General features: G+C 52.0%; 1 long non-coding RNA gene across 2 annotated transcripts; it reads left to right on the top strand.

Annotated features, from left to right (window-relative positions):
• Positions 1-355: 355 nt before the first annotated feature.
• Positions 356-7,184, top strand: LOC128102267 (uncharacterized). Of its 2 annotated transcripts, none has more exons than XR_008215366.1 (7): positions 356-505; positions 1,138-1,318; positions 1,669-1,779; positions 3,370-3,561; positions 3,777-3,878; positions 4,467-4,577; positions 6,609-7,184. It is a non-coding gene; the product is annotated as an uncharacterized LOC128102267 (long non-coding RNA). The 2 variants fall into 2 exon arrangements; XR_008215365.1 differs by having other exon boundaries at positions 357-552; positions 6,609-7,183.
• Positions 7,185-7,628: the final 444 nt, after the last annotated feature.

Below are 7,628 nucleotides of genomic sequence, written 5' to 3'. Positions count from 1 at the left end.
ACTCACCAGGGAGCCCTGGGCGCCCCTCGGGCTGGGCTGGTGACCGCGGCAGCAGTGGCAGCGGGCGCAGGGTCGCGGCTCCCCGGGAGATGCTGCAGCAGCGGCAGCGGTAGCCACCTCCTCCCGGAGCCAATCGCAAATGCAGGGGTGGGGGCGGGCCGGAGCTCCCGTTGCGTCCGCACTTGTGGGGGGGGCAGAGAGAGAAAGAAGACACCAGCACCCCGACTCCGCACCCCTGCCCTTCCCCCAGCTCTCCTGCAGCAGCGCAGACTTAGCAGCAGGGAAATCTTGAGAGAGAAGGAGGAAGAGGGAGAGGGGAGGGGAAGGGAGGGGAGGGGAGGAGAGAGAGAGAGAGAGAGAGAGAGAGAGAGAGAGAGAGAGAGAGAGAGAGAGAGAGAGAGCGAGAGAGAGCGCTGATGCAGAGTTAAGGAGGCAGAGCCCAGCTGCACACCTTGCCGGCCAAAGCTGCAGGAAGCTCCTGCACCCTCAGCCCTGTCGGTACCAGGTAGAGGTCAGAGCAGAACAAAAGGGAAAAAGAGAAAAGCCCCGCGGGTATGCACGCTCACACATGCACGCAGCCCCACAGGCCAAGATTCATGCATGCAGGGGGGTGGGGGGAGGGCAGAGCCGGGATGGCCTGACCCAAGGCTGGTGGGGCATGGGGCCCTTGGATCAGGAGCGACCTCACCTTGGCAGTTCTTATATACCCGGCCAAACATCCCAAACACGCGGCCCGGCCAAGTGGCCCCCCTCGGGCTGTGCGCCCTGACCATATTTAGTCAAGCAGGGGAAAAAATAGCCTGTCAGCTGGGCCGAGGCTGGCCAGGCAGCAAGGAACAGGGTGGGAGCCCCAGCACCATTGACAGCGGCCCTGGGCTGCCCCGTCCCCCTCTCAACCCCTCCCTGACCAGCCTGCTACCGGCTGTCCCTGTCCTGTCCGAATCCCCCTGCTATTTTTAGCTAGGCCCAGTACAGAGGTGCCTCCTCCCCAGTGGGCACTCGCCTCTCTCTGAGGCCCCAACAGCCCATTCCTCAGAGTGCCTTGGGGAGACTGGAGCTGCTCCAGGGAGCAGGGCCCAGGGAGGGGAATGGGTGCCACACTGGCCTTAGTCCCCTAAAGGTGTCTTTTTTGCTCAGATATAGGGTTGGGTCAAGGGACAACAGAGTCATCAGTTTTCCTGAGGGTCCCAAGCCAACTCCAGGTAATGAGAATTGCAGGTCACCTTGAGCAGCAGACAAGGCCAACTCACTTGTCACTCCCACCCCCTCAGACCCTGACATCAAGGGTGTGTGGCTAGAAGACCCCATTTCCACCATGGTGAGTATGATTGGGAGTGCCTCCATTCTGGCTCCCACCTGGGTCATATAAAAGACATGGCTTGGGAACATGGCCCCATTGGGCTGGGACTCAGAGTCTAGCAGCCTGGGATCAGCCAACTATCCCCTTCCAGCAGAGTGACATTGAGCAAGTCTCTACCACCCTGCTGCTGTAAAGTACAGTGACAACCAACAGTTGAGATGGCTTGGGAATCACTGGTGGAAGGCCTGAGCAGGCCCCACAGTGGGCATGAGTGCTCCTACTGGCCAAGCCCTGTACTGAACACAGGCATCCAAGGGCTTCCTGCTGTTTTAGAATCTACTCACAAATCTCCTTCCTCCTGTACTTAGAGAGGTGTCCTCCCTGTACTGGCAAATATGGGGAAACAAGACCATTTACAGCTTCCCAGGAGACACATGTGAGCAGCCTGCTTCCACCCAGGCCACTTCCCACGTGGTGAGGTAAGGACACCCCTTCAGCTTCACTCCCAGGCTCTTGGCCACCCAGCAGGAGAGGACACTGACTGAGACCAGTCTGCAGAGGCAAGAGAGAGATGAAGTCACACCATAATCACCACAATGGCTGGTGTGACCAGTGTCCCAACCAAGGAGGGAGAAGGGTCCCCATTGCTGGCCGAGCTGGGGTGGACTCACAGGCTACAGGGCTGCCTCTTTTCCAGAGAAGATATAGTGAGCAAACTATCCCAAGTCCCCCCGGGACACAGCCAGAGGACAAACTCTTGAAGAGGGAAGCCCTGGGCCCCAGCTTCTATTCTCTTAGAACCTCACTGTCCACCTATAAGGGAGCAAACACTTCCTCACAGAGGGTGCGGAGAAGTTCATCTGGGACCACCATGTTGCCTTAGGTCCCCTCAAGGCTGCATGTGTGGTTAGGTATGGTAGCACAAGTCTATAAGACCAGCATTCAGGAGGTGGAGTTGCCAAGAGTTCGAGGCCAGCCTGGGCTACGGTGAATACCAAGCCAGCAGGAGCTACATAGTAAGACTGCTTCAAAATAAATAAGCAAATAAACGATTAAGTATTGTACCCATAACGACATGTGTAGTTAGGAAGGCCTCTAAAACAGTTGTCCCCAACACATTTACCTTTGAGTCTTTCTTTCTTTCTTGTTTGTTTGTTTTGTTTTGTTTTGTTGTTTTGTTTTTTCGAGACAGGCTTTCTCTGTATAGCTTTGCGCCTCTCCTGGAACTCACTCTGCAGCCCAGGCTGGCCTGGAACTCACAGAGATCCGCCTGCCTCTGCCTCCTGAGTGCTGGGATTAAAGGCGTGCACCACCATCGCCCGGCGTTACTTTTGAGTCTTAATACCTCTTTTTGGTGCTTAGAAAATTTAATGTATGAATGATGGATGAATGAATGACTTAATCAATCACTGACTGAACCATTGATCACTAGACAGCTCAGGGCATTGGGATGGGACTGAGGGCTCTGTTTCTGTGGTTCAACTTGAATTTGGATGAGACTTACATCTTATGGGGCAATGGTGTAAGTGTCCACGATGGGTCAGCTCTGTCAGAGGTAATAGAGACATTTCCCCACAGCTGTGTGGGGTTCTTATAGAGACTAGCTTCATATCTTGGGTATCTTTGGTCACCCACAATGAGGCAAAGCCACCCAAGATCCTTTGTGCTCCACCCAGTAAGTTCTCAGGAAGAGGGTTTTTCATGGATTTTATACCTCAGCAGGGGCCAGCCACTGAACCTGGACAAGCCAGCCTGCCCTCCACCCAGGATCAGGAGTTGGGGCACCCTTGTCACCTGATTGTACCTGATAGTTCTCCCCCAAAATTCATTGACATTGAGACTAAGCAAGTGACTTCCTTGAATCCATGCGTCCTTGAAAACACAGCTCTCAAGAGTGGTGGACACGTCTTATTTCTTCCCCAGGGAACAGGATGGAAGAGACACTGTTCTCATCCAACCCCATATCTTCATCCTCACCCTCACCATTCCATGCCAGTGAAGCCACAGCAGAAAACAGGCAGCTTCTCCAATGATGAGACCTTAATAAGCCTGAGCAATTTCTCTCGTAGGCACATGTCTGAGAGGTCCCTGCAGCATCATTTATGGTTCAAACAGTACAATCCAGACGTCATCGACTAATGACCAGGGAGCAACACACGACATGTTGATAGAATGGAATATTATTTGGCCATAAAAAACCCAAAGCAGTGCTCCATACTCTTAAAAATAAGATGCAGAGTCAACACAAAAGACCACAAACTGTGAGTGTACTGAATGTGAAACTCCCAGAATGGGCAGATCCAGGGACAGGCAGGGAGGGATAACCCACAGGAAGTGGGTCTCCTTCGGGTGATGAGATGTTCTGAAGGGACATAGAAGTGACAGTTGTACAGTATTGGGTGCCATAGATGCTGTCCAATGATGCGCTCTTTAAAATGGTTCTTTTTATCTTTGTTTTGTTTTTATTTTGAAACAGGATCTCATGTAGCCCAGGCTGCCAGCAAGCTTACTGTGTGGCTGAGGATGACCTTGAACTTCTGATCTTCCTGCCTCCACCTCTGGAGTGCTAGGATTAAAGGTATGCATGCCACTCCCACTTGGTTCCTTTATCTTATATTAATTTCTCAATTGAAAAATAGACGAACCTATCTCAAGGCTCAGTCCACCCTCTCTCCTCAGCGACCCCAATTCCTAGGCTCAGGACTGCCCAGACCTGGGCATAGGCACCTGGATCTTCAAGGACCTAGCTATAGCTTTCTTGGGGACGTTCCCCAGGAAGCTAAAAGTAAACCACGTTTTCCCTACTCAATCCTGTCTAAAGCTAGAACATGTTGTGAAATGAACAGAAGATTGCCCCCCTTTTCTCAAGAATACTTCAGAACCTTAGACCATGTCTCTGTGTGATGGTCCGTCTTCCTTGTCAACTTCATAGGATTTAGAACACACGTACATCAGAGTACCTTGAGGTTTAACTGAAGTTATCTGTGAGGTTTAACTGAAGCATTTCTAAAGAGGTTTAACTGAAGTAGAAAGACCCATCATCCTGTGGGCTTAAGTCCCATGTGCTGAATGAAAAAGAGAAAGCAAAGCTGAGGAGCAGACTCACCCCTTTCTGTGTCCTGAGGAGCACACTCACTCACCCCTTCTTTCTGTGTCTCCACATCAGATGCAAAGTGATCAGCCCCCTCATGTTCTACCACTGTGATCCTCACCACGATGAACTGCATCCTCAAACTATGAACCAACACAAGCCCTTCCTTAAATTACTTCTTTCAGGGTACGTAGTCCCAGGGATGAGAAAAGTAACCACTCTGCTTTGCATGACAGAAGGGGTTAATTTGAGGAATTCAAAATGTAGATGTTCCTGAACCATCCTGGACCAATGCCCTCACAAGATCCTTATAGGGGAAGGATAGCTAGAGATATGGAAGTACACTGCACTCCTGGCTTTGGGTGGAGGAAGGGACCACAAATGGAAGTTTGCATGGTCTGGAAACTGGAAATGACAGGCATGACTCCCTTACAGCCTACAGAGGGATTCAGCTGACACCAGACTTAATTGAATATTCAAGCACTACATGTATGGCCATGTGTTACAGCACTCATAGGACACTCATACGCTACCTGTGGCTTTCAAGGAAACCCTTCTAGTGAGCAGAGTTAGAGGGCCATAAGGACCTTCCCAGAGATTCCCCATGGCCTGCATACATGGTAGCATCAGCTTCCTTATGCTCTTGGGCCCTCACCAACCCTATCCAGCATGCCCTGTGCTGAGCTCCAAGGGAGCCAGGCAGGAAGCTGTGTTCAGGGAAGGTCCCTGGGCAGGGGAGGGCACTGGTCAAGGAAAAGGACTGACTTGCTATTGACTTCAAGATACTCCTGTAGCTATACTTCTGGACTGACTTTCTGTGCTGACCTGGCCTGGGCCTGGCTTGGTCTTGGGTACTGATTCCATAGGCAAGCATGGCCAAGGGGAAGACAGACTGGGCTCTGTACAGATCTCATGACCTCTCTGTCAGTGCTCAGCCCACACAGCTATAGCTCTGTCCAGGATGGTCAGCTGGTCACCAAAAGCCAGGAACTGAAGTGGGTGTGGTGGAGCTACAAATCCTGAGGCATACCAGGGACCAAAAGTTGCAGCTAAAAATGGTGTCCCTTGGCCTGTGTGCTCGACTTCACAGAGCCTTTATGAGGCCCATGAGCACTGAGTCCCCAACAGAAGATGGAGCCTGCAGCACTGCCCAGTGTCAACTAACCACTGCCCTGGCCTTTGTGGTGCACATTCAAGGCATGAAGCATCTCTGGTGGGGAGGTTTGCGTGTGCCACGGTGGCCTATGGAGCAGAGCCATGTGTGAAATGCACATGAGCATGAGGCATCTCCACCATGCCACTGGATCCCACAGCCCGCACCACACTTTGGAGGCTGCTACTGCCAGGCCTGGTGTACCCACGGGCACACACACACACACACACACACTCCCTTAACAGCAGAGGGAAAACCTCCCTGGCAGCTCAGAAAGGAAGACATATTTCACTGCCACAGTGTCAGCAGAGAGCAATCTGTCTCCTGCGATGGACGTCCCATTCAGTATGGTGACAGCTCAACCATCAGCAGATGCAGGATGCTTTGGGGGCACCCAGCCCAAGGCACAACATTTTAGCCCCCAGCCAGACCTGAATTACTCAGCAGCCCCAGGTCTGTACACAGAACCCAGGACAGACTGCAGGCTAGGTAGAGGGCAGGTACTAGGATCTGAGTCTGGGGCCAGGCAGAGCTTCAAAGCTTCCCAGCCCCCAAGCTAAGTGGTAGGGTTCAAAACCAGCTTTTCCATAAGCCATTAAATGTCCCCTGTGGAGAATATACCAACACCCTGGAAGAGGACCTAAAGTGACAGGTAGGCAGACTTCAAAGGCCCTGGAGCCACAGCCTCTCCTGTTTTGGAGGCATGGAAACAGGGTTGAGATTAATGTTGAGGTGAAAAGAGAGCCCTGCTGTGGGATGGTCTGTATGTCAAGTGTGTTGCTGATTGGTCAATAAATAAATCACTGATTGGCCATTGGTTAGGCAGGAAGTATAGGCGGGACAAGGAGGAGAATAAAGCTGGGAAGTGGAAGGCTGAGTCAGAGAGACACTGCCAGCCGCCACGATGAGAAACAGCATGTGAAGATGCCAGCCAGCCATGAGCCATGTGGCAAGGTATAGATTTATAGAAATGGATTAATTTAAGCTGTAAGAACAGTTAGCAAGACGCCTGCCATGGCCATACAGTTTGTAACCAATATAAGTCTCTGTGTTTACTTGGTCAGGTCTGAGCGGCTATGGGACTAGCAGGTGAGAGAGATTTGTCCTGACTGTGGGCCAGGCAGGAAAACTCTAGCTACAGAGCCCCTCCTGCGGACCCTAACCCATTACCTGTCATCCTTGAGGACAGTCAGATGGCACCCTGATTTCTACTCACCACAGGATGGCCTTCCAGGCAACGAGGGACACAAAAGGCAAGGAGAGCTGGTGAACCCCTTATCCTATGTGGGTCCTAGACTGATTTTCAATCTAGATGGATCCCACAAGCAAGGATAAGGGGCAGACAGGCCAGTAAAAGGATGGATGAACAAATGGACAGATGAACTGATGGACGGACAGACGGATGGATGGATGGATGGATGGATGGATGGATGGATGGATGGGTGTGTGGGTGGATTGGTGGATTGCTAAGTGGGTGGATGGGTGGATGAGTGGGTGTGAGGATGGATGAATAGATAGTTGGGTGGATGGATGGATGGATGCATGGATGGATGGATGGATGGATGGATGGATGGATGGATGGATGGATGGATAGGTGAACAGATCAGGGGCCAATTTCTGCTGTATCTTAAGAAATCTGCCCCAAATTTAAGTTTCTCCTAGAGACACTCTCCTGAGGTGCAGAACAACAAAAGCTGCTGTGGAGCAGCCACCTGGGTCCTGCTGAGGCCTAAGCTCAACAAGCTGGAGAACACAGACTCCCTGCCTGGGATTACCTCACTATTCCCCCTCCATCCTGGCTCCTTAGCCACAGCAATGGCCTCAGCTTTGGGGCGCTTTTCCACCAATGACTTCACTGGCAACTCCCAGCTACCCGCAGCTCAGGAGTTATTTCTTCATCACTGTGCATCAGCCCATCATGCCAAGCCCCTGCTGAGCCCCCTGCTGAATCCCCAGGGCCTTCAGCCATCATGATCCAGACTGCCCTCCATTCAGCCCTTACCCTTTACAGACCACTCCCAGGCAGACCCACAAGTTCCTGTCTTCCCAAAATGTCTCCCCGGTTCTACCTCCAGGTCTTGACA

The sequence above is a fragment of the Peromyscus californicus genome, unplaced genomic scaffold (assembly GCF_007827085.1).
Source record: "Peromyscus californicus insignis strain IS unplaced genomic scaffold, ASM782708v3 Scaffold_7__1_contigs__length_154581171, whole genome shotgun sequence".
Lineage (NCBI taxonomy): Eukaryota > Metazoa > Chordata > Mammalia > Rodentia > Cricetidae > Peromyscus > Peromyscus californicus.
Note: the sequence above shows the minus strand (reverse complement) of the source record. Positions and strands in the feature narration are given on the sequence as shown.